The sequence below is a fragment of the Stenella coeruleoalba genome, assembly GCF_951394435.1.
Source record: "Stenella coeruleoalba genome assembly, chromosome: 3".
Taxonomy (NCBI): Eukaryota; Metazoa; Chordata; class Mammalia; order Artiodactyla; family Delphinidae; genus Stenella; species Stenella coeruleoalba.
Genome location: NC_137148.1, coordinates 53,400,147 through 53,425,665, shown reverse-complemented (window position 1 = coordinate 53,425,665; position 25,519 = coordinate 53,400,147). Strand labels below are relative to the sequence as shown.

Here is a 25,519-nt window from a genome sequence, read left to right as displayed (position 1 = left end):
CAATGGGCTGCTTCCACCTCGTATCCAGGTGGAGTTTTCTTATTCTTCCCTGTGGACAGTACTGTCACCAAACAGAACATCCTTTCCGAAGTCCTTTCTGCCACTGACACCTAACCTAGCCATCCCTCCCCCTCCCCCATTTCTGTTGACTTCTTAGACTATCAGAGAGAGCAAGTAATAGAGATGCAGTCCAGTCCCAGAGAAGTTTAGTGACTTGCCGAAGGTCACACAGCTAGTTAGTGACATACCTAGTTAGGAGCATAGTGTTTTTCTTCTCATCACTCTCTCATTTATCTCTAGCTCAGTGCCTGGCATACAGTTACCATTCAACCTATATCTGATACAATAAGTGAATGCTTTTCATATCTTCTATGGAACCAATCATTCTGTTTCTTGATGGGAGGTGGGACAGGGAACAGAAATGCAAACCACCTTTATTATTATTCCTATGGCCAGCAGATAAGAGGACCAGGAACCTGGAGCTGAAGGATCTGACGGTGTAGTCAATCTTCTGAGTATTGAAGGTCACCTTTCCTGTCACCTGCACATCTAGATGTGGTCATGCTTTTGTGTAGCTTGTGAATGAGTCCCATGCCTTGCCCTTGGTCTTGTGTGGGAAATTATGAAATTGTGTGTGTGTGCATGTGTTGGGGAGAGATAGGGCAGAGGCCAAAACATAACGACTGCCTCTCACAGGTAGGGACAGCAGGTGGTGAGAAAGACCAGGGGTGCAGGCCTAGGGCTGCAGTTCCTGTGCCACCAGGTCCCTCTGCGGCAGTCCATGTTGCCGGAGGCATCCTGCCACATTTGCAGGTGAAAATGAAATTGAAGAAGAGCAAATTCTTACTTACTGCTATGAAAGCCCAAACCCCATCAATACTCCCTCCCTCCGGGCCCAGGAAAATTGTGTTGCCCTCCAGCACAGTGTTTCCCAGCCCTCAGGGAGGGCTCCACCTATGAGTGGAGCACAGAAAAGCTGCTTCCCTTGTGTTGAGAACAATCTTTACAACCATTAACAGTAAGGATAGCTCAGGGCAGGAATCTCTTTGGGGCCGCTGACTGCTCCCTGGCCGCCGGGCAGCTCTGCTCCACCTTGGGCTCTGCTTCGTGTCTGAACTTGACAGGCTGAGGGATAAGGACTTGGTTGCTTGCTGAAGTTTTGTATGTGGCTGGCAAAGCTTTTGAGCATTTTAGAGGCCATGTGCCATTTGAATGAAGAATGACACTGTGATTTTCAATCTAATTTACTATAAACTGTACTCCAAAATCCTTTCCAAACCTTAGTGCATTAAAAAGGATAAAAGTATTGCCTTCTGTCTTCCTTTGCCAAGGAAAATCAGGGAGGGGCCAGTGCTGGTGCAGTCCTATTCTTTGCCAAAAGGATGACAAAGTGTTGCAAGCTCATCTCCCAGCTCTTTTATAAGAACAGAATCAATGCAGACAAAGGGAAAAGGGGACCCTTTGTGACCCACTGTCACTTTTGTTATCCCTATATATTGGCCTTTTATTTGAGGTCGGGGGTCTGAAATCCTCTGAGAAGAGGTAGTAAAATTAAAAGTACGGTAAAGTTTGTTCAGACCTAAAGAAAACAAAAAGTACGAGTTGTGGTTAAATTCTTACAAGGAATGTTATCCAAAGAGCTCATTATATTTTCAAGATGGAGTCAAGCCTGACACAGAGATGTTCAAAAGTATTTCTTTCATTTAAAGCTTAACAAAAGCAATATATCACAGTAAAAATGAAAAGACATCTGAGGAAAGGTTTTCTCCTACTCAGAGAAATGGACAAGACAAAGCTTTTAAGTGGGCTCCACTGGGCACTCAGCCTGGATGAAATAGTACCAGCAGAGCCTCCAATGGCCCCATCAGCATGTTGACATTCAGTGACTTTTCACACTTCAAAATCTAAGTGACAAGCTTATCTCATCGAAACTACTACCATCCTCAAAACCAAAAGATTCTCAGCACAGGTGGCTAAGAAGGAAGAAAATGTTTAAAAACCACAATGAACATGAGAAAAATGGAAGTCAAAATAAAAAGGATGTTTGAACTTGAATTCAGGTTGCACTGAGGGCTTTTCTATCATTCATTCATTCCTACATCAGGCTGCTAGGGGATTAAGGGCAGTGCCAGAAAGCGGATGAGAAAACCAAGGCTGAGGTACTGCAGGCCAGGTCTAGGGCTCCTGACCAAATGCCAGACCTTAAGGCTGGAAGGAGCACCAAAGCTGCCTCTTTTTCCAAATTCCAAGTAGCATCTGGAGATGCTCTAAGACAAGATTCAACAGCTACAGCCCTGGGCCAAATCCAGCCTGCTGCCTGTTTTAGTATGGCCTATAAGCTAAGAATGGTTTTTACATATTTAAATCAAAAGAAGAATATTTTACCACACGTAAAAATTACACGAAAATCAAAATGTTTCTGTGTCCATAAATAAAGTTTTACTGGAACATGGCCCCACTTGTTCCTTTACATGTTGTCTGTGGCTGAGTTTTAACTACAACAGCAGAGTTGAGTAGTTGCAACAGAGACCTTACGGCCCACAGAGTCTAAGATGTTTACTATCTGGCCCCTTACAGAAAAGTTGCCCATCTCTCTCTAAGATCACAGAGGGAAAGAGTAAAGAACAGGGAACATTCTGTGTGCTTCTGCATTGGACCAGGAGGAAAGGGAGTTGTTTTCCCCATTAAAGATTCCTTCACCATGGAGGAGAACCTGGAGGCCAAGTTGCTCTTGGATGCTGAGGCCTGAGATAAGCAACCCTATCATGGGATTCTGACCCCTCTGGCTGTGCAGCCATTAAAGTAAATGATCTATGCATTTTCAGCTCCTGCACTCGAGTTGCTTGGGGCCCCCTGTTATCTTATGGTAAATAATAGACTGTAATCACACAAATGTGTAATTACATCAGCTAAACACTGAGGAGGGAAAAAGAGGCAAATGGGCCCCCAGTTTGTGGCACTGGGCTGTGTAACCTGTCAGACATTCCAAACTCATACCCAGGGGCAGAACTCTGGACTTGCCTTGTTGATAAAAGGATGTTCTCAAGATGAAAATCACTTGGATTGAAGGTTTTAATGCTGTCCTGTTCTTACAATGCTCAGACTGAGTGTCAAGCAATTCTGGATCTTGGGGTAGTTGGCATTTATCCATTGAGTGTCCCACAGAGCTTTGCACCCAAGCATGCAGTGCTTCCCAGAGCTCGGAGAATGTTGCCCTACTTGTGGGAGAGAAAGGGAAGACAATGTAGGACTGTTCGCCAACAACAAGTTTGATTCATCCCTTTGTGAAAATGAATCTAAAAAGCGGCTGCATCTGTGTGTGCTGTGGAGTCAGCACAGTTGGCACTGTTTACAGCCCCATTTGTTGTGGCTGCTTCATGTGCACAGATTTGGCGAGGGGAGAGATTTCCATATTAAAGTCATTCTCCTGAGCACTTGGTGGTTGGTTCTCCAGTTACACAGTTCTTTGCCTACCATGCTCCTGGACTTGACAGACCAGCCTGGAATAATTTGGGGATGTGGTAGCATATAGGGCAGCCAGTGCCTTGAGTCTGAGGATGAACAGGCATCTTGAGATGGAGGGAAAAGGCCAAAGAAGGATTCTGACACAGAGGACACATGCTGACATAGTTCGAACTTATAGCATGAATTTTTCCAACAAAAAGCATTCTAAAAATCCAATCTGCACCTTGGAAATCTGCTTGAATTCCAAATCCTAAAGAAAAAGAGTTCTGGAACTCTTTAGGAAGGAAGCAAGAGACAGAGGGAAGGAGGCAGGGAGGGAGGGAAGGGTGTGATGGGTTTTGATACGGCAAATTGGCTAGGGTAAACTATAAGGACAGAAGGGAGGGCAGCAGCCATCTTGCAGCAAACGCGTACCTTCTCCCAGTTATTCAATCGAACACTAATCTAGGCACTGCTATAAAGGGATTTTGCAGATCAAATTAAAGTCCTTAATCAATCGACTTAAAATAAAATTATGTTGGTAGGCCTAACTTAACCAGTGGATGCCCTTTAAAGAGGGCGTGGGCATTCCCTGCACCACACACCAATAGCATCTTGGTGTTCGGCTCCGCTCTCCCCTCACAGGCACTTCCATTCCTGCCTGCCTGCAACAGCTTCAGCCTATGCCTATGGGGTTCAGATTGCTCTTGATCTTCCCTCTTAGATCTGTCTGCCCATGGATTCCAGCTTCTACAATCATGTAAGCCAATTCCTTGTAATATCTACTGGTTCTGCTTCTCTGGTCGAACCTGACTCATACAGAGGACAAGTTAGTCTAGCCTTGCAAATCAGGACATGACACAGGCCCATGATGTTATAAAGTCCACCAGCAAAGTTGTTCTCGATTCTCTTCCACCCCCACCTAAGGGATGTGACAGTTTTATATCTAAACCATGGCTCAGTTGGGCCACGATTTGCGATAAGGGGGTTAGTAGGGGACTACAGCAGATACTCCAGTGTGTCATTCACAAAGCCTCCAGAAGGTTCTGCTACTCTCCTCCCATACCCAGGCTGAGAATCTCTGCAGCCAAGAGCCTCTGTGAGGTGGGCAAGGGAATTTTGGGTTCTTTTCTTCCATTGATAATATGTTCACCCAAAGGTATATCCGGGTGGGAGAATGCTAGAACCTGGCAATGACTGAGCAGTCACACCACCAGATCTACATTCAACACAAGCTTTTCTCTGTTCTCCCCACTTCCAGCACCAGAGCAGGAATGATTCGGCCCAATCAGCACATTTTTTGTTAGTTTGCATACTCCTTTTCTACTCAGTAAATCATCAAGTAAGAAAACTTTTTTCCTGTATTTAGCCACCACTCCCACCTGGCCTTAGGGCAGAGTCAGAAGAGAGTACAGGTTTGCATGGCGGGAAAGGGGGCTTTGTGGCCTTCAACACTGGCCCATTCTGGGATGCTCAGGTTCCCTAGGGAAGGGTGCAGAGGGCCCCTCAGTGCTGGAAGAGGATAAAGGAAGGGGAGGGTGGGCAGGGACGGGAAAGAGCCCGATTTCTTTCAGCTTCCCCATCCAATTTCCAGACTCTTCACCCAGGGGACCTCAAAATCCAGGTGGGAGTCCTTGAGGCTAGAAACTCCTGTGTTTGATTTTATGTTTATGTCAGGCACAGACAGATCAACAGGCCCTTGGAAACACAACTAAGGAGGTTTCTGCTTGTTGTTTACCTCACAAATGACCAAGAAGAAGTTGACACACAAGCAGTATGTTTTTAATGATGCACTAATGTAAAATCTTATGTATGAGAAGACATGGTACACACGGTTCCTATCAAAATCAATTTACCCTGTGGTTTTGCATCAGAGCCAGCCGAGGCCCTCAGCTGAAGCGGGCATCATTGAGAAGAGCGTCTGTTCCTCCCTCAGTATCCCTGCTCGTGTGGACCTCGATGGGCTGCACTTGCTGCCCAACTCAGTAATATTGCAGAAGCAATATTTCCATGTTTTCCTTATGAAGATGCTTTCTTTTCTAAAGAAAAAGAAGATAATAGTTCTTGCTGAAGATAAAGGTTCTTTATCTTCAGCAAGAACTATTTCTGTTGGAATTAGACTATAGGATAATATCAATTCGGGAACAAACTTTTGGCTAAGACTGAAGATTCTCACTTGGCTGGATCAAGTTTTTGGAAAGTGAAAAAAACTTTAAAAAGAAAAAAGAAAGAAAACAATTCAGACAAGGCATTCCTTTGTGTTTAGTTGATTCAAAATCAACTTTATATCGAATGAGGAAAAAATAAAACTGATCATGTGAATACTATTTCTAAAAGGAGAGAGAATCTTTTTACCAATTAAAAATGCATTGGTAAACATATATTTAAACACACACACACACACACACACACACACACACACACACCCCATGTTTCAGGCCTACCAAAAGCAAAAGAAGTAATACATTCACACAACTAGCCTTTTGCCTCTTTCAAAACTAAAACAATTAAAATTATTAAAGAATACTGTTAGCCTCAATGAGGTCTGTGAACTTTCCTGTAAAACAGGCTTTATGTCTGTGATTAATATATTTCTGAACCAAAAATTGAGACACAATGTCCGACACAGAATTTGCAGGGGGAGAGAGGATAGTTCCAGGAAATCCTAGACACATGGTTGCTGTAATGACACCACATGTAGAATAGCACCAATTTTTAAAGTTCTTCAGTTATAAGAATTATATTCTATACATTCCTTACATCCCTCCTCTCCCAAGGGCCTAGAAGATTACTGGTCATGCAGCAGGGCTCAATATGCTTGGACTCTACTTTATGGTTTATAAAATACTTTTACCTTTTTTATTTCATTTAATCATCAAAAATACCTTGACATGAAACAAAGAAGCAATTATGACTGTACCCATTTTATTGAAAGTACTATTATAAGGACCTACTATATAAGCACAGGGAACTCTTCTCAATACTCTGTAATGACCTATATGGGAAAAGAATCTAAAAAGAGTGGATATATGTATATGTATAACTAATACATTTTGCTGTACAGCAGAAACTAATGCAACGTTGTAAATCAACTATAATAAAAAAATTTTTTAAAAAGGAAAGTACTATTAAATTCCCCATTCTGCTTTTATAGACAAAGGGGAAAAATGCCAAAGGTCATATAAACAGTAAATGGCAGAGCTGAGACTCATAAACACTCATTGATTAATGAACTGATTGATTCAAGGAACTGCTCTTTATTACCTGTGTAATTGGCAAAGACAAGAATAGAACTGAAGGCTTAGCTGATGTGGTTAGCTGTGCATTCCCACGTAGCTCTGCAATGAACATAATAAGCTCGAATATATCAAAATTAAAAGTTTCTGCAGCATAAAAGACAGTTGTAAAAATGAAAAGAAAAGCTGCATACTGTGAGAAAATATGCACAAAATGCATATCTGATAATGGACTGGTACCCAGAATACATAAAAAACTCTCAAACGTTAATAATGAGAAAACAAACAACCTTAATTAAAAATGGGCAAAAGATTTGAAGAAACACTTCCTCAAAGAAATATGGATGGCAAATAGGCACCTAAAAAGACTCTCAAAACCATTAGTCATTAGGGAAATGTACATTAAAATCACACTGAGATACCACAATACACCAATTAGAATGTAAACAAACAAAAGAAACTGGCATTACCTAGGGTTGGTGAGAATGCAGAGCACCTGGAACTCTCACACACCGCCAGGAGGCATAAAAAGTGGTATACCCACTTAGGAAAACTCTTCAGCAATTTCTTAGAAAGTTAAACATACATTTCCCACACAACCCAGCAATACCCATTCCTAGGTATCTATCCAAGGAAATTAAAATTTATGTTCACGTAAAAAACTGTAAAAAATGTTTATAGCATCTTCAGTCATAATTGTCAAAAACTGGAAACAACCCAAGTAGGAGATAGATAAATTGCAGTACATCTATACATTGGAATACTACTCAGCAGTGAAAAGGAACAAACTACTGATACATGCAACAACATGGATGAATCTCAAAAATAGTATTTTAAGTGAAAGAAGTGAGATACAAAAGGATAAATACTGTATGATTCCACTTTTATGACACTGTTGAGAAGAAAAAGATCTGTAGGAGCGAAATCTGATCAGTGGTTTCCAGGGAGTATGGTGGAGGGACAGAATTAATTATAAAGGGGCATGAGGGAACTTTTTCTGGGGGTGGTGGAAATATTCTATAACTTTAGTTTGGTGCAGTTACATGACTGTACATGTTTTTCAAAACTTATAGAACTATACACTTAAAATGGGTGAATTTTATTGTATGTAGATGATACCTCAATAAACCTTACAGTGAGAAAGTGAGAAAGTGAGAAAGAAAGCTTACAGTGAGAAAGAAAATAGACTTGCACCAAAAAAACAAACAAATATAAAGAAACCCAAGGGCTTCCCTGGTGGTGCAGTGGTTGAGAGTCTGCCTGCTGATGCAGGGGACACAGGTTCGTGCCCCGGTCCGGGAAGATCCCACATGCCACGGAGCGGCTGGGCCCGTGAGCCATGGCCGCTGAGCCTGTGTGTCTGGAGCCTGTGCTCCGCAATGGGAGAGGCCAAAACAGTGAGAGGTCCGCGTACAGCAAAAAAAAAAAAAAAAAAAAAAAGAAACCCAAAATACAAAGTCATATGAGATGACAAGTCAGCTTAATACTAGTTGATGTCTATAAGATACAAGGAAGGTATGTATGATTTGTATGATTTTAATCATATTTATATAATAAATTTTCATATATTTGGAAGAAAACCAACTGTGCTTAACTGGGTTATCAACAAGAAAAATACTTATATAGATGCCAGAGAAGGCAATTTAGGATATATAGTGGGCTGAATGGAGGCCCCAAAAGATAAGTGCACATCCTAATCCTCGGAACCTATGAATGTTACCTTATATGGCAAAAGTATGAATATTACCTTACATGGCAGAAGGGGTCATTAAGTTAAGGATCTTGAGAGGAGGATTATTTGGGTCTGCCTTAAACACAATCCCATGTACCTTTATAAGGAGGGAACTGTGAGACACACAGAGGAGAAGGCCATGTGAAGATAGAAGCAGAGGTTGGAGTGATGCAGCCACAAGCCCAAAACTGCTGGCAACCACCAGAAGCTGGAAGAGGCAAGGAAGGGGTTCTCCCCTAGAGCCCCTAGAAGGAGCACAGCCCTGTCACCTTGATTTCACTCAGTGAAACTGATCTTCGGCTCTGGCCTCCAGAATTACAAGAGAATAAATTTCTGTTGCTTCAAGTCACCAAGTTTACTGGTAAATTTGTTACAGCAGCTATAGGAAATGAATGTTTGTACATTATATGTATATGTTTGTATATATGTATACATATATATATAGGTATAATGTTTGTACATTATAATGATATGGCAATATAAGGACATGAGTATACATGCCTAATTCGACCACAGGAAGTAGGCCCTGTGTGAATTTTTCTTGGATTGTACTGACCAAGGTATCATGTTGCTTGGATTGTTTCCCCACCTCTCAACATCACACCTGGTGGTGGGCCTGCCCAGAGGAAGCAGCAGAACCACAGCCACTGCAGTAGAGGCTGCTCCTTACCGGCCCAGTGGCCACTCTCCCTTCTTCCTTAGTAACAGGCACCTACACAGTTAGACTCTGCAATGCGCTCAGCAGACAAGCTACATTTCCAAACATCCCTTTTAGATACAGGCGGCCAATGAGATTTAAGTAGAAGTTACTGGAGAAAGCTGCAGAGAAAGGTCTCCAAAAGTTGATTCAAATGGGATGCAACTGACTTTACTCACCTCCTTTCCTTCTTCCTGCTGTCTACAAGGCAAAAGTGATGGGTAGAGCTCCAGCAGCCATCTCTTGACAGTGAGGTAACCTTGAACAGAGAAGGCATGCACTAAGAATAGAGTAGCAAGAAAGACAGAAGGAGCCTGGGTTCCTGAGGACCATGGAGCTGCTGTACTAGTTCTGAGCCGCTTGCTTCTGTTTCACATGAAAGGAAACACAAGAGGGCTTTATTTGGTTAAAGCCATTGTTATTTTGAGTCTCTATTAATAGAAGTCAAAAGCAATTCCTAACTGATTTCAGGATCTAATTAACTTCATTAAATAATACTGAAAAACTAGAAAGTTAAAAATGAAAAGTTGTGAATATCTGGATTTCTCCTCTGCTTTAGTTTTCTTGAGAACAAATGTGCTGATCTCATAGAAGATTCCTATTATTTTAATGCTAATCTTTGATTTTTTTCTTTTTCAGTTAAACTGAAAATGAATAGAAATGTACAAGTTAGTTATAAGTCACATCACTCTATGTCCTCAAAACTGCATGAAAAGAGTACCCAGCCCTGTTACTTATTCCAAATCAGGAAAAAGATACCTTAGCAGCCAAATTACCAATTCCCCCCATCTTCTTATATTAGTATCCAGTGTACCCAAAGAGCATCAAAACACTTCCTTACTAAAGTATGTAATTTTGCATTTTGTAGGGGCTGGCTAACTTATTTGGATTCTAAAGAATTCAGACAATTTTCTCCTGATCACTAAAAACACAATTAAATCTACAAAACAGGTATAAAGATGCAAATTCTAAAATCTTAAAAAAAAAAAGTGAACTCTCAGATGAGGGGAATGAATAGGGACAACTGCTGAGTGAAGTGCTTAAAAGCAGATTTATAAAAGAATACCTAGAATAAATGATAAAAATGAGAATAAGAATAAAAGAACCTCCTGAGGTTATAAAATATAAGAGGACCAGCAGCCGGTGGGACTGACTGCCTGTGGGCCTGAACCTTCTCAGCCTCACTTCTGTTTACAAGAGCCCCATTCACACCACCTTACAAATCCTCCATTCACACCACCTCACAGGCTGTCCTGGGGGAGCAGTTTGGGGAAAGCAAGGAATATAAACAGAACGCATAATAAACAAGATCACAAGTCCTGCCAGGTACAGGACATAAGGCAAAACAGTTCGTCTACACTGGGCTCCTAATCTAATTTTACCCTCGTTTGCGTTTCCTTCACCCCCATGTTTCCTAAAAGGGAGGTTTAAACCAGTTCAGGGGAAATCAAAACTGAGACGTTCTTGTTGGGTGCACTTCCTGTTGAAAGGAAGCCACTGTACACACACAGGGTGACACTCCAGGAAGCACTCTCCAGGGAGCCACCCTAAGGACACTTCCCAAACAACTGTAACCATAAATGTGTCTGTTCAGCTTATGCCACTGGGTAACAGAATTGAGAGGAATGGGGAGTCACTTCACCTACACTTTATTTTCTGCTGGGGAACATTATTATAGACATCTGAATCTGCCAAATCTGCTAGCAATCACACAGGGGTCCACTCAAACCACCATCTTTTCTTCCGTCTACCACAGCACACGTTCCAATACTGAAGTTAAACATGCCATTTTGGCTAATTCTACCATGATGGAGCAAGAGACTGAAAGTGAAATTGAAAGTTTAGTCAACAATTTACATGAAAGCAAGTTATGGGGGAGGGAGGTTGAGAAGACACATACAGACACATACAAACAGACAAACAGACACACACACACACACACACAACACACACACACACACACACGGGTCGAGTAACCAATGATTGATTGACTATATTCATTTGTTCCCCTTTGTGAATTCAGTGAAACGAGTTTATGGCAATAAACAAAGTATAAATCATGCATTTTAATTCTACAACTTTTAATTAATGTTTAAATGTATAACTTTATTCTAATTTGAGTCAGCTTACACTTACACATGTAATCAAATATTAAATTAACTTAATTATCAAAAAAAGATAATTAGAACAAACTGTTAAGAGACCATGGAGGAAGAGGCACTCTCATATTGCAGATGGGAGTATGAAATGTTACAATCCCTACAAAGGGGAATTTGGAATTCTAGATGAATTTACCATTTAGACCTGAAAAAATCCACTTCTAGGAATATATCTTGAAAATACACCTGCATCCATGAGAAATAGCATATGCATAAGTGTATTAATTATCTATTGCTGCATCACAAATACACTTACCAATTGTCTCGGTTTGTCTAGGATTGTGGATTTTACTGAAACTCATAACTTTCAGTGCTCAAACTAGAACAGCCCCAGGCAAACACAGACTGTTGGTCATTCTAATAACAAATTGTCCTAAAATTTAGAAAATATATTCAGTAAGCTTGACAGAGGTCTTGGAAATGATTTTTTTTTTTCTGACACCAAAAGCAAAAACAAACAAGTGGAAGTACACCAAACTAAAAAGCTTCTGCACAGCAAAGGAAATCAACAAAATGAAAAGACAATATACTGAATAGGAGAAAATATTTGCAAATTATATATCTGATAAGGAGTTAAAATTCAGAACATATAAGGAATTCATACAACACAACAGCAAAAAAAAAGCAAGCAATCCAATTTTTAAAATAGGCAGAAGATCCAAATAGATACTCTTCTGAAGAAGACATACAGATGTCCAAGAGGTACATGAAAAGATGCTCAGCATCACTAATCATCAGGGAAATGCAAATCAAAACCACAATGAGATATCTATCACCGCACACCTGTTAAAATGGCTATTATCAAAAGGACAAGAAATAACAAGTAGAAAAAAGGGAGGATGTAGAAAAAAGGGAAACCTTTTGTACTGTTCGTGGGATTATAAATTGGTACAGTCACTATGGAGAACAGTATGGAGATTCCTCAAAAAATTAACCTAGCAATTCCACTTCTGGGTATTTATCCTAAGAAACCAAAAGCACTAACTTGAAAAGATATACGCACCCCCATGTTCACTGCAGCATTATTTAAAATAGCCAAGATACCGGAAACAACCTAAGTGTCCATCAGTGGATGAATGGGTAAAGAAAATGTGATACACACACACACACACACACACACACACACACACACACACACAGGAATATTATTCAGCCATAAAAAAGAATAAATTTTTGATATTTGCAACAATATGGATGGACCTCAAGGGCATTATACTATTTCTATCTGAAATAAGTCAGACAGAGAAAGACAAATACTATATGATCTCACTTACACATAGAATCTAAAAAACAAACAAAAACCAAGCTCATAGTTACAGAAAACCGTTTGGTGGTTGCCAGAGGTGGAAGACTGGGGGGAGGGGAGAAATGGGTGAAGGGGGCTAAAATATACAAACTTCCAGTTATAAAAATATGTGATGGGGCTTCCCTGGTGGCGCAGTGGTTGAGAGTCTGCCTGCCAATGCAGGGGACACGGGTTTGTGCCCCGGTCAGGGAGGAACCCACATGCCTTGGAGCAGCTAGGCCCGTGAGCCACGGCCACTGAGCCTGCGCATCCGGAGCCTGTCCTCCGCAACGGGAGAGGCCGCAGCACTGAGAGGTCCACGTACCGCAAAAAAAAAAAAAAATTGTGATGGGGATGTAATGTTCAGCATGGTAACTATAGTCAACATACTGTATTGCATATTTGAAAGTTGCCAAGAGAATACTTCTCGTTACAAGAACAAAAATTGTAACTATGTGTGGTGATGGATATTAACTAGACTTATTGTGGTTATTATTTGGCAATGTATACAAATACCAAATCAATATGTTGTACACCTGAAACTAATATAACGTTATATGTGAATTATATTTCAATTCTGAAAAAGTTTAGGGCTTCCCTGGTGGCGCAGTGGTTGGGAGTCCATCTGCCGAAGCGGGGGGACGGGGGTTCGTGCCCCGGTCTGGGAGGATCCCACGTGCCGCGGAGCGGCTGCGCCCGTGGGCCATGGCCGCTGAGCCTGCTCGTCCGGAGCCTGTGCTCCGCAATGGGAGAGGCCACAGCAGTGAGAGGCCCGCATACCAGGAAAAAAAAAAAAAGTTTAAAAAAACAGAATTTAAAATGCTAAAACTAGAACAGTCCCAGGCAAACCGGAACTGACTGTCATCCTAGTAACAAAATGCACTAAAATTTAGCAGCTTAAAACAATACACTTTATTTATCTCACAACTTCTGTGAGTCAGGAATCCAGGCAAGGCTCAGCTGAACTTGTGTTCACAGCCTCTGACAGGGCTGCGTTCAAGCGTCAAAGAGGGCTAGGGCCTCATCTGAAGGCTCAACCATGGGAGGATGTGTCCAAGCTTACTTACATGATTGTTGGCAGCACTCAGTTCCGTTGGGCTGTTGGAATGCAGGCTTCGGTTATTTGGTGGCTGTGGACAGGAGGTCACCCTTAGTTCCTTGCCATGTGGGCCTCTCCAACATAGCAACTTGCTTCATTAAAGCCAAAAGAGAGAATTTTCTAGCAAGGCAGAAGTCACATTTCTGGTAACCTAGTCACAGAAGTGATGGCCGTTCAATATTGCTGTCTTCTTTGGTTAGAGGTAAGTTATGCAAGGGGAGTGGCTTACACAATGCCAGGAGATAGGACTCACCTGGGGCCAGCAAAGACTGACCCTCGGCCTAGACACATCAGAACACATCTGTGTTCTATTTCAAATCCTCTCAACTCTCACGTGTTACTCGAGCTACCAGTGCAACAAAGCCCCAAGTCTTGATTAGCTTTACACAGGTGCAACCTGACAGTGCTTTGCTTCGAGCCTGTGCTGATGTCTGATACAGATCATAGTATTCTGAGGGGTAACATAGATGGACAGAAGTACAGTGTTTCTTGAATTTTATTTAAAAGAAGGAAAAAAAAAACTTGAGAGCTACAGAGCAGAAAGCTTAAGTTGGATGCTACAATGGAAAAATCATGGCCCTCCACCTGGGTTCCCAGGTAAGTTTGTTCATAGACTCAGAGCCCACTGATTGAAGGGGAGACTGGGTCTTCTCGAAGAAGAGCCCTGCAAGTCCATTACAAGTATAAACAATAAGCATTCCCTCAATCTTTCCCCAAAGTGACCTAGGGACATTTACCAGAATAACTGTGTACTGGAGAAAGGGAAATACAGAGTTGTTTCGACCTTACACTGCTACCAAGAAATCATAAATGCCATTTGCTACTATTTTTCTGGTTAGAGGAGAAAGTACAGAGGACAGGTAATAAATGAAATTCTCACCCTGCTCCATGTCATAGTGAAACCACTAGTTATTTCTCCGGTAATTGAGTTTATAATTGGGATAGGTAAACTTAGAAAATGGAAACCCGTGTTCACATTAGTTCCCTGAATTTTGAAGTTAGAGCCTTTATAGTAAGAACTGTCATGTAGAAGGCCAGTGTGATTTTTTTTTTTTTTTTTTTTTCGGTACGCGGGCCTCTCACCGCTGCAGCCTCTCCCATTGCAGAGCACAGGATCCGGACGCGCAGTCTCAGCGGCCATGGCTCATGGGCCTAGCCGCTCCACGGCATGTGGGATCTTCCCAGACCGGGGCACGAACCCATGTCCCCTGCATCGGCAGGCGGACTCTCAACCACTGTGCCACCAGGGAAGCCCCCCCCAGTGTGATTTTTATAGTTCTAACAGCCTTGGGTGATAGGTATATGCAAAGCAAAATTAGATACCACCCATATTCTTCTCGGGCATCGTTTGAGGGGGGTTTAAAAGCCCTGAAGCCAGAATGTGCCCTATGGGTGTAATGTAAGGCACACTGGGCACCCTAAGTATGCCCTCCACCCACCAGTCTACTTTTGTAAAAGGTAATTACCCCTGAGGGAAGTAACACATTAAAGGAAGTCAGCTATACCTTCTATATCACCCATCAGAGGATCTTCTTAGCCCCAACTAGACACTCACACGATAATCATAGGCCACAACTGATCTACTCAGAACAATGTAGGGCAGGACCACAGGTCACCAGCAGGTCAGCACCAGGGATCTGCATCAGGGAAAGTCTGTATATCAACCTGCACAGCCATTCAGCACTAGCTTCTGCTCAGATACAAGGGATTAGAGCCACACTGGGCAGGTGTGAGAGCTAACCTGGCTTAATATCCTCACTCCCCAAAGGAGCCAGTAACTCCTATAACAACTTCCTAGACAGGCTTTCATGCCTCCCAGGGGACAGCCCGTTATAAAAGTCACCACACCCAGGGAGGCCTAAAGAATGGTGTCCTGGGCTTCCCTGGTGGCGCAGTGGTTGAGAGTCCGCCTGCCGATGCAGGGGACACGGGTTCGTGCCCCGGTCCGGGAAGATCCCACATGCCGCAGAGTGGCTAGGCCCGTGAGCCACAGCCGCTGAGCCTGCGCATCCGGAGCCTGTGCTCCACAACAGGAGAGGTTGCAGCAGTGAGAGGCCCGCGTACCGGAAAAAAAAAAAAGAATGGTGTCCTTAGCAGGAATGTATGGTCCTTGATAGCTCCTCCCAGCCTGAATACAACTGACCAGACAGGGGTTATTTTATTGCCAGCAATGTTGCTTGGAAATACAGTTTGCATTTTACCCTTAAGAGGTTGCGAGAATAACAGAGCTTTACAGTTACCCAAAGGTCAAGTCCTCATGCAGAAGAGAAAGGCTTATTTACCCTCAGCCACCCTGGGTAAAGAGCAGAGCCTACAGATCCTGCTCTTCTTTAGGAAGGAGCTACTAGAGCTGCAGGAGTGTTCTGGCATCTCTGGGGAGCTGAACGGAAAGACACAGGTGGAAGGAGGGGAATTCCTGAACCAGCTTTATCTCCTCCCTTTGTTTTTCTGAAACAAGCCCTACTTGAAGTATGAGGCTGACGTGTTTGTTTCAAATAGGGAGGCTATGGTGGCAAAAACCCAGACAAATCTTAGGGCTTCATCTGACAACAGAGACTGAGGTGCTTGGGACTATTAAAGCAAAATGTTAACTTAACAGATGTCCTACAAACAGAAAATTCAGGAGATGGATGATGGTGAGAGTTGCACAACAATGTGAATGTACTTAGTGCCACCGAACTGTACAGTTAAATATGGTTAAAGTTTTTAAAAAATAAAAATAATAAAAGCAGAACGTAAATGCCGCCCACTCTCCTCCACTGCACCCTTCAGATCAGGCAGGACAGTCTTACCCAGGGTCCAGAAAGTCCCCTATTAGCTACCTATGAGGCTCGCCCTAGGGGGTTACTCAGAAGCAGCTCTCCTGAGCCCCGGAAAGCTATACTGCCTCCCAGGTAAGCCTGCAGGCCTTCAACACAGGTCCTGGGTTGGCAGGGACCCCTCACCTAAAAGCTTTCCTCTCTCAGGGCCCTGAGCCCTTAGGCCCCTTCAACTCTCTGCTCCCTTCCATAGGGCACCCTCTTTCCCTCTCCTAGATTTTGTCATTTGGCTCCATTCCACGTCCCCTGGGATGGAGCTGAAGAGAGTTTAGGGTCCACATGGATGAAGGGAAGAATGAAGGTCAAGTGTTCATTTCCACAGTGATCAAACTGTTTTCCTAGCGAGTGGATGCCTCAGTAGCAATCTTCTGTTCTATTTTGCTGAAGGGATCTCTGATTCTTTTCTCCCCCTCTGAGTTATGTTAAGAACAGGTCTTCTTCTCTCCTCTTAGTTTGATGGGTACCATCCCCCAGGAGATGAAACGCAAGGAACTCATTCTGCATATAAATACTTCCAATTTTACAGAAGCCTGCCTTGTTTATTCCAGGAAACTGAACGTCCGTGGAAAATGGTTTGCCCTGAAAGACCTCACCTCTTCCCAAGGATGTGCGGCGGGCAAACTCTTCAGGGTCTGCCCTGTCCTCCTTATGGCCAAACTCTCCCCTTGCAGCTTGTGGACTGGCACCAGCCCAATGGAGAAAACTCGGTTCTTTTCTCCCTCAGCAAGTCCAATATGCTCCTTTAATGAGTCTAGTGGTGCTATGGTCAACTGTCCAGAGAGCCAAGAAAAGGCTTGGTGGGGGCAGGGAGGGTGGGTGAGGACTGATGAGCCGGCATCTGTGAGTCAAGGTGAGCTATGCAATGATTCCTTAATGAATGTGTTTAAGGGGAGGAGATGAAATATTGGGCAGTCTGAGAGGACAGAGGGGGAGAACTAGGGAAAGAGAGCAGATGTTGTAAAAGATACTCTTTCATGTTTCCTGTGCACTAGAAATCTGCAGATGTATGTTGGCAGGGCTACACTCAGAGAACAGAGGGAGGCTGGAGTTTACACATCTGGAAATCATTTGGCAGGGGGCAGAGTTCAAACATTTTCTGCTTCAGCCGCTCGCAGACCTTCCTTGCTGCGCAGGCTGTGGCTGAGTGAGGGGCTGCCATTCAAAGACTCCCTCCGGCCTCACTCCAGGGGAAGCCCTACCTAACCGTGGGTTTGCCTCTGTATCGGTTCAGTCACGTAGAAAAGTTGAAAGGCTGACAGAGAGAGAGAACGGGATGGGGGAAGGACAGGAGCGAAGCAGAGAATTCACCACAACTGAGAGAAGGCTGGCTGGAAATCAAGAAACAAAATGTACTTGGACCAAATCCAGTGCATGAGTTAACTTGAGAGCAAAGAACACCATTCAGTGGAGGGGAAAAAAAAAAAGGCCTCCTCTGCTGCATAGTAACACCCAGGGATCATGCTCACACCACAGTTACTTTTCTCAGAAATCCCTGTACATTTTGCCTTCATTGATTTCAGGAATGCGGAGGGCCCTCTTGATCCTGAGGGAATTACTCCCTTTGGAAGGATTTATGGGGTTCTGCAAAGAGAGAGAGCAAGGTCTCTGAGGGCCCGGTCATCACCCCACTGACCCGCAGCCTCTGCTGCCACTGTGAGATGGGGTCCCTCCCAGAAGGGGGCAAGGTCAGCTCGGGTGTTTAGCTTCCCTCTGAGGGGAAGCGTATCTTGAGTGAACTTGTGTCCTGGCTCAAAGTTCCTGCCATGCTCAACCGTGTAGACATATTGGCTGCAGCTGCTGGCAGGCTAGGCTTCGGGCTCCGTGTGGCCTGTGCAGGAGGTGAACTCACAGGGAGTGTCTTGAGTTAAAGGCACTGGGGCTCACCCAGGCCGGTTAATATGGCCCAGGACCTCAGAAGGATCAGAGTCCACTTGGGGAGAGAACAGAGCACATGAAAAGATGAGTAACAAAATACAGCCAAATGGAATAAACGTCAAGTGTGAGATAAAACATGCTCAGATGGATCTCCTCATAATCCCCATCCCCAAAACCTGTTTAACTTCCTGCCCCCTCTACCTTAATGGGTGTCTCTGCCATTCTGTGGTTGCCCAAGGAGAAATATTCATTTCTCCCCCTCAACTTATGTCCAATTTGGCCACAGGTCCCGTTGATCTTATGCCTTCGCATCTATTGAATGTCTGTCACCCTCAGCATCTCTAGCCTGAATCGCTGCAGCAGCCTCTGAATCAGTCTCCCTGATGGACTCTCTTGAGTCCATTCTCTGAGTTATCTTCCTGAAAAGTAAATCTGAGTGTGTCATTGCTCTAAATGGTTCAATGGTTCTCCACAGCTTTCAGGATAAGCTCAACCTCCTAAGCATGACACACAGAATCTTCACCATCTGGCTTTTGTCCACTTTCCGAACCTCATCTTCAGTGGTGCGCTGGTAAATGTTAACGACCAGGCCTCCAGACACACAGTGTGTCATCTTATACAACACACTCCCCGTGAACGATGAACTTCTTCCAGCTTCCTGGCCACGCCCGAATCTCTCCCTCACCCGGGCCTCTGCACATCTTTCTCTCTCTGCCCAGAAAGACCTTCTTTCTGCCTCCCCCGCAACCAAGTCATCCTTCCAGACCCAGCTCCACCAGACAGTCAGCCCTTAGCAAGCACAGCGGCCACCAAATGCTGCCTTGTAATCGTGTGATGGCAGGGCTGCTGCTGTAGCCAGGCCCCTTTGAGAACAGGCATCATTTTTATCTTTGTATCCACACTGCCTGCCGTACCTCCTAGCACATGTGTAGGTTTTCAGTAATCACTGAATTAAAGAACAAACAGTGCTGGTTTTTGATTTACTACTTACATCCTACCCTCTTGTAAAAAGATTCAAGGTTGTGAGTGAGTGCTATAAGCCCTTCCACAGACACAGAGCTCTGGGAAGCACTGAAGTCAGAGTAGCCAGAGAAGACTTCTTGGAGTAGATTTGCCAAAATTAGCAAATTAAAATACAGGATGCCCAGTAAAATTTGAATTTTAGCTAAGCAATGATTTTTTTATTATAAGTGTGTCCCATGCAATATGTGAGAAATACTTATAGTAAACAAGTATTCGTTTATCCGAAGAGCATATTGAACTGGGCACCCTGCATTTTATCTGGCAAGCCTATCTCCGAGGAGGCTGCACTTGAGCAAAAGCCTGATGGATGAGTCAGATTCAGAGAGGGCAAGAGAAGGGGGACTGGTTTCTCTCACTGGAGACTGGTGGGAGGGGCAATAAGCAAAGTGCACGGAGAATGGGACCTGCAAGGAATTTTCAGATTGGTCTTGTTAGAGCCCGAGGTTTGTGCTCACCGAGGATGAGAGGCCGAAAAGGAGGAGAACGTGGAAATGGAAATGGAAATGGAAGTGATCAGAGAGAAGAGTACGGCCATCATTCAGACATTTGTTCGGTTTACAAGTCCTGAACTGTCCCAGAGGCGACTGGAAGAAAGGACAAGAAGAAAAGGCAGATTTCTAAAAGTGTTGGAGGATGGGAAGGTGATCTAAGAAATCCACAAAGATTTAAGACTCAAGAGGAGAGGCCAGATTAGAAGGGGCAGGCAGAGGAGGACGAGCTTCATTTAGACCAAAAGACATTGATACGAAAGTAGGACCCTCCAAGGAGAAATGTACAGCCAAGTAGGAGGTGGGGTGCTAGGGCCTAGGCGTGACAGTGATCGTGGAGTGTCACTACATACGTGACAGGAATGGTTTGCAAGGGCCCTCAGTCACTTACATGGCCTACATACATGACAGAGGAATGGGACTATCCTCACACATATCCGAGGCAGTGTGACAGATCACTAACATGCTCATGTGTTCAATGACTCATCCTCATTCCAGGGATTCTCAAGAGTCCACCAGGCCACTGGGGAGATGTCTCACTCTTCCGTTTCTTGAAGGAACAATTGATGCAGTTCACTATAAGACATCCATAAGATGGAAAAGGGCATTTTCCCAGTAAGTTACCTAAATGTATTGTGAAGTCCAAATTTAATATATTTCAAATATGTGCCTAATCGGAGCAAATTTGCTTATCTACGTGAAATTGGCAGAGGTACAGTCTGTGGATAGGAAAATACTTTGAAAATTATACTGCACTATATAAATTTAAGAATATTATTTATACAAACTGCATATCTAAGAGATAACTGAAAATAATCACCCAGATATCCAAAATTATGTTTGTGTATTGCCAGATGTCTGGCTATTTCAAGAAAATCTAATTCAGCCTTATGCCCCTTCACTCCCTATGCTCCTCTTGTCTTCCCTTTTTCATAGCACTTATCACTATCTATCATACCCTATAAGGAATACCTTATTTTGTGTTTTCCCTGACTACCCACAAGACTGTATGAGCCTTGAGGGCAAGAATTTAGATCTGTTTTGTGCGTGGTTATACCTCGTGCTCCAAGCAAAGCTTATTTCTGATTGAGTGAATTCACTTTAGTTTTCAAAGGGATGACTGAGCTTGCATAAATATATCTTGGTAGCTAGGAAATATCCTGAAAGACAAATATGAAGAAATCTCCAAATCACAATATCCATTGTCCTAATAACTGGGCATCAAACGGTCATGCAGGCCCATTAGGAGACACTGACCATGTAAACCTGATTGTCCTAAAAATAAGACATGTGTAGGCCAAGGCCTGAGTTATTCCTGGTAGAGGACACTATAGGCATCTCAGGTGACCCGTGAGAGTTAATTTCCCTCCCTGAGTATGGACCTTGCTAAGCTCAACTGTTTGATAGCTCTTACGTCCCTAGAGGCCTCAGGTCCTCACCCCACCCCTGCTGAGGACTGACTCAACAGAGGCACCATGCAGACTGTGCTTTTCCCATCTTCCTAGGATATTGTGTTTGTCTCAAGCATGAGAGGCACATTTGAATTCCAATTCCAGAGCTCAGCATGTCTATTTGAGCCTATGGTTCTCTTTGCACAGTTCATTCCCCTGTTGTCTGTAGTAATCCTAATGGTCTTGGAGTGATGACTGGACACCGCCTCGCACATGGTGTTCCGCAGAGCAAATGCAAGAAAAAGGATCCCTGCTCAGCTTCCCAGCATGAACTGGCATCCCTGATGTAGGCAAACACAAAAAAAAATACACTGCAGCTAAGGCTCAGATGAGCCTTGAAAGGCATCCAGCTGCACTCCTAAACCCAGCCGGTATGTGTTCTGGTTAAATAATGGAACAGACTGGCAAGTCTCAGAGAACCCAGTGCTGAAGTCCAGAAGGTTGTCATGTCTGTGTGTGCCTGGCCTCCCTGGGAGGCAGGAGGACAAGGGGGAGAAAGACTCAGTAGCAAGATGCTAAGGGAGATGGAGCTGTCCCAACTAAGAGAGACCCTACTAAATAGTTCAATCCTTCTTGGAGTCTAGTTTCAAGGAGATGGATAGAAATTAGCAGTGAGAGGTGGGCCACAAGGCCCATAGTGGGCAAACTGGAGAAACCGAAAAAGTCACGGACGGTGGTGCCTGAATCCCAACAGGTCATCGTGAGGAAACCTCATGCACCTTTCACCACTCCCTCCATCTACTCCTCTGTCTCCTCTCATTGTGTCAATCACCTGGCCCCCCACAAAGAGCCAGAGAGGAGGCTCCCCTGCTGTCTCTTTCTACCTTGGGGGACTCTCTCCTGCAAGCCCTCCTCTTCCTCTGTAAAGCCGCCCAGCTCCACAGAGCCTATCAACCCGCTCTCTTTTCCACTCCTGTCCTCAGTCGATTCATCACAGTCTTCCTCTGGCCTCCTAATTGCTGCCAGACATGAAGCTGATGGGTCGGCCTTTATAGACACTATTACTGCCAGATCCTCTTCCCTTCACTGTCTGCAAGCCTGTCTCTATTTAAGCCCTAATCCTTTTTGCCATTTTTGACCTAGTTCCCATTATTTTATATTTTTCCATATTAAGTTAAATAAGCCACTTGTCAGCCTGCATATATCTTATCGGATCCAGCTCTTCTTTTGTGACTTAAATGAATGCCTAACGGGAAAAAAAATTGCACCGGCCAGTTCCAGGGATTTATTCACTTTCTTAACTTCCAGCTTAAAGGACTAGATGGAAAGTCCCTTTAAAAATGCTGGTTACCACCTAGAGGGGTGGAATAGGGAGGGTGGGAGGGAGACACAAGAGGAAGGAGATATGAGGATATATGTACATGTATAGCTGATTCACTTTGCTATAAAGCAGAAACTAACACACCATTGTAAAGCAATTATACTCCAATAAAGATGTTAAATAAATAAATAAAAATGCTGGTGATATTCCTTAACTAGGCAAAGAGGGGCTGTAACTCATCACCATCCTACTTTCTGCAATCTTCAGATGGACGAATATGTTTAAATGTATCAAAAATATATAACAAGTGTGGACAAAGCACTCAAAACTGGGAGATCTACCCATTCCTGGATGAAAAACTGACAGCAGTTGATGAATGTGTTTCACAGCTAAGGAGAAAGAAGAAGAAACTGAGCCAGAGGGAAAAAGGAGAGTGAGGAATCAGGAGTTCAACAACAGACACTCAGCTGAGGCATAATTAATCCTCCCTCCTCATCGTAAGCCCCAGATAACTGTATGTGTAACCGAACAAAAGCCAAAGAGGCACCACTTTCGAAAATATTGTTTCTTGAAACATGCATGACGTTACCAGGGGTCTGAACAAAGACACCGTTCGTGATAAAGAACCCACAGACTGGCACCCTCACCCTCTTCCTGACAAATTTTAGAAGGAATTACATGCACTGTGTTTGTACCACAAACTCTTCGCACCAAACCAAACTTTTCAAGGCTCTCCTTACTGCTTGAATATGCTCTATCTTGCTTGTCCATCACTTAGGGAAGCATAAAGACTACTCAGTGGTGTTTTCATGTGCTATTCTTAGTCTGTTTTTCTCCTCCAAAATCAACTAGTTTCACAGCTAACCAGGTGAAACCGTAGAGTACGTGGAATTCTCAGGGATTATACCCAGAAATAGTCATGTCCAGGTGGTTTTATAATCTTGGCAAGGAGTGGTGACTGCCTTGCCCTGGCTGGTGGCAACCTGCATTGCAAAATACAGAGACGATGACAGGGACAGGTGAAAAATAAGAAATAAAATTTATTGGTTTTGACCCTCCAAGAAGAGGAGCTGATGCTTATTTTTTCAATTCTCATTGAATTGTAGAATCAATCTTTTCTATTTTGAAAGAGTAGTTTTCATTACTGATAAAATATCAACAGTAAAAAATAAAGAAATAACATTAACTCTGACAAATCACGTGCTCAACAAGGTCCTCCCTGTCCTTTCAGTTTAAAGTAGACTCCGTCACTCTCCTATCACACCCTCCTGTTTTATTTTTCTAAAAACATTATCATGAAATGTTAACTTATCTGTGTAGTGTGTATCTTCGCCCCTCAATTTGTCTCCCCACATCCCCACCTTGAAGGCAAAGTTTCAGAAGAGTCATAATTTCTGTCTTGAACATTACTGAATCTCTAAGGACTAGATGAGTACCTGACACAGAGCAGGTGCTCAATAAAAATCTGTGAAATGAATGAATAAATGAACAAACTCAGGCTTTGTGAGTCGTGGTGAACAGTTTGGTGCAAACAGCAGGCATTTTAGAACCAGGCAGACGTATGTTTGATTCTCAGTCTCAGTCCTTATTTAATTTGAGCCCTTGGGGAAAATACTCAAAGTCTTAGAATATTGCTTTCTTTAGTCATAAAAATGGGGTGATTAGTTACTACCTCGTAGGACTGGTTTGAGAATTAAATGAGAAAACATGCATAAAGCACTAGCATAATTTCTGGTACACAAAACTCAAGATATGTTAGCTCTTTGCCTACTCCTGAGCTTTTTTCACTCACCGACTAGTACCTTTACCTATGTTACAACTGGGGAGCTATGGAATTTAGTGCTCAGAGAGCCTCAATGTTAAACAAAACTTTCAAATTCGGTAAAACAAACAAACACACAAAACAAAGAAAGAAAGAAAGTGCTACCATCTGGCATGGGTCTTTGTTTCAATCAGTTTTCTGAAATTCAGAAGGAATACAGAGTTCAGCAAATTATTCCCTGCCCTAAATTGGAACATGGAGTCACAGACAAGCACAGTTGAACAAGTCAACAAAAAACTTCATTTTGCTACAAATCAACATGATTTGGGACTCTAATCTTAATGACGCATTAGGGGAAAATACTCACTACTCAGATGTCACATAGCCCATTGGAATTATAAAAGGAGGCATTAAACATAATCCCCAATGGAGGATCCAAAATTCAAATAAATCGATGATTACGGGTTCCTAGAGCAAGTTCACTGAGTTTCCAAGAGCCTCCCAACATCAAGGGAGTACATAAATTATACAAGCCTATAAAGTCTGACACAGTAAAAGTGGTTCATTCTGAAAAAGGAAATGAATTCTTTAACCTTGACTATCAAAACACCACCACTGATTTTTCTATACTTTCCTTTGGAGTTTACAACTGAGAAGCCACTTCATTTTGTTTCTCTTTTATTTATATTTTGGGGGTTTAAGCACTTGGATACAAGTTTCCTAAATCTCAGGAAGGGTCACCAGAAAGGAAAACAATCCCAGTTTGTGGCACCCTCCGAATCGTGAGCAGCCCTACTTAGGATCAGGGTTCACTCTACTTGAAATACTACCTGGAAAGTAGTAGACACAAAATTACAGGTTATCTGCTATTACAAAGAGATTTGTATGAGCCTGTTGTTTTGTAGTTTTTATTTTGTTTTCTTTTTTGTTTTTAAACAAACATGCAGCATATGTTTTCCCAAGAGAAGAGCCAGCCAGCACCAGACAAGAGTACAAGCGAAGCTCAGGGACTCAGAACATGGACTTCGGAGCATACTACTGGGTTTGAATCCCTATTCCACATCTTACTAGCTGTGAGACCTCAGGCAAGCTACTTTACCTTTCTGTGCTTCAGTGTTCTTGTCTGTAAAATGGAATGATAATGATAATAACAGTATCTACATTGTAGGGTTGTAATGAGGAAACAAT

General features: G+C 43.1%; 1 protein-coding gene across 2 annotated transcripts in view; it reads right to left on the bottom strand.

Moving 5' to 3' along the window:
• PIK3R1 (phosphoinositide-3-kinase regulatory subunit 1) overlaps nucleotides 1–25,519 on the bottom strand; it is a 959,753-nt gene that overhangs the window by 887,492 nt on the left and 46,742 nt on the right. For both annotated transcript variants that reach the window (XM_079916424.1, XM_079916400.1), the window contains exon 3: nucleotides 9,289–9,368. The gene's annotated coding sequence lies outside the window, so the exon portion shown is untranslated. The remainder of the gene's footprint in view (nucleotides 1–9,288; nucleotides 9,369–25,519) is intronic.